This window comes from Hipposideros armiger, unplaced genomic scaffold (assembly GCF_001890085.2).
Source record: "Hipposideros armiger isolate ML-2016 unplaced genomic scaffold, ASM189008v1 scaffold_313, whole genome shotgun sequence".
NCBI lineage: Eukaryota > Metazoa > Chordata > Mammalia > Chiroptera > Hipposideridae > Hipposideros > Hipposideros armiger.
Window position 1 is genome coordinate 1,043,991 of NW_017731663.1, and position 2,075 is coordinate 1,046,065.

The window sequence follows — 2,075 nt, forward strand, 5'->3', positions numbered from 1 at the left end:
TGACAAAGGGCTTTATTGAATAAATCACCTCGTCTGAGAATGCAAGGGTAAACAAATGACAAAATGGTGTGAAACTGTGATCACCCCTCCTGTCCTATACGCTTGTTTTCTCGCCTTTTCTCATCTTCTATTTCTGCTTCTTTATTACCACTTCTGCCACTTCCTTCAGCTGGTTCTTCGAGAAAAAAAAAAAACAGCTAAGTTTAATGAGTTCCCTCAGTAAAACTAAATATTCCTAGACAAAATTAAGTTATGGCATCTCCTTGAGTACTTAAATGATTCTAGGTTAAGCATATATAGGTTCTCCAAACCCTCTTGTTCATAAAAATTTAGTTAGGGGATTTCCATTTCAATGTGTTCTAGATCTAAACATAAAAGTATGATTGTTCAAATTTATATAGCTCTTTTTGGCAGTCTCTGACTCTATTATAATCATCTGTAAGTTATGCAAAGGGGGATAGAAAGTGATGATAATATTCTTAATTGGTAGAGAGCTTTACCACTATCTCTACCTACTAATCTATGACCTAATGTGTCATTTTTTTTGCATATAACACCCCAAACTTTTAATAATAGTTTAAGGCCCAGTATTAGTCAGAGGAGTCAGTTAATAAACAAAGTTTGGTTTATTCTGAAACTGTAGATAACACTTAGTGGAGGTGTGAATGAAACTTCAAATTTATGGTCTCTTTTATCTTAAAGAAACTCTTAAAATTTGCTTCCCACTCAAACTACCATTTTACCTCTCACCTTCCCTTCACAGTCACATTTCTTGTTTTCCTCCTACATATTCTCTTATAATCTAGGTTCTTCTCTCATCATTTACAGAAACTGGTAAAAGTGACCTAACAATCTCTAAATCCCCCCCCCACCCCACGTGCCCCCCGCACCATCTCAGACCTCTTCCTACTCATCCTCTATGAATCCTGCATGGAGATAACTACTCTGCCCATCCTAAAACCTCCCCCTTACTTCCTGTGACAGAACCCAGCCCACTACTTGGCTCCCTGCCACTTATTTTGACTTTTCTATTCAGATGGTGAGAAACACTGGGCAAATATATAAGAAATTAAACAAGGGAAAATATCCAGGAGACACCATAGTAGGAAGAAAATCAAATTCAATATGCAAGATTTTGAGTAATCCTGAGGCTATCTTCTCAAGTGAAATTCAAACTAACATTTTTGACCACCTACTGCACAGCCTCCTTTAACTATGTTATAAAAATCTCATACTCAATCTGATGAAAAAAGAGCCAAACATCTTTCTTCCAAAATGTTTCCTTTCATTNGTTTAAAAATATAAGTTTCTGTGCCAGTATGATGAACTTCTGGCTACTACTATGTTCTCTCGGTTTTTGGATAAACATGAATGTGATTCCCAAACATTTGTTTGATAAAAAAACAATTTTTTTTTCCTCCCTACTTTAGGCAAATGTTACTGAAAGGCCAGTGAGTGGGGTGGTTAAACTCTACCTTCCCTCCCAGTTTGAGAGTTATCAAGATTGTGAAATTGTTGTTTCAGAACTGTGACCATCCCCCAATGACTTGTGTTATCCAAGATAGATTCAAAGACGAGTGCACATGATAAACATTTAGTTCCATGACAATAAATGCAGAAATGAAAACACAAGGCCTTTTCCTTTGAGTCAGATTGCTTCATTCATCACTGATAAAACAGCAATGGATACTGGAACAGCACCTAACAGTTTAGCAAACTGTACTTACTGTTGTCTTACCTAACCCTCCTAAACAAGTGGGGAGGTGTTTGATTATTACTACATCCTCTGTATCTTACAGATGCAGAAACTAAATTTTGGAAACATTACATGATTTGCCAAAGGAGGAATGAAACACAAGTTTGGAAACTTGTATGGTATGGCAGAAAGTGTTCTGCTCCAGCTGACAGAACTTTGTTTAATTCCTATTTCCTCTACTTACTAGTTTTGTGATCTTTAACAATAACAGCCATTACAACAAATATTCATTTAGTGCTCACCGTGTGTCAGTTAATGTTCGAGCACTTGGCATGTCTTACATTATTTAATCTTTATCAGAGCTTATTAAAGTAACTTA

General features: G+C 36.2%; 1 pseudogene; it reads right to left on the bottom strand.

Moving 5' to 3' along the window:
* Positions 1 to 80: 80 nt before the first annotated feature.
* The window catches only part of LOC109392073 (stress-70 protein, mitochondrial pseudogene), a 32,217-nt pseudogene continuing 30,222 nt past the window's right edge, over positions 81 to 2,075 (bottom strand).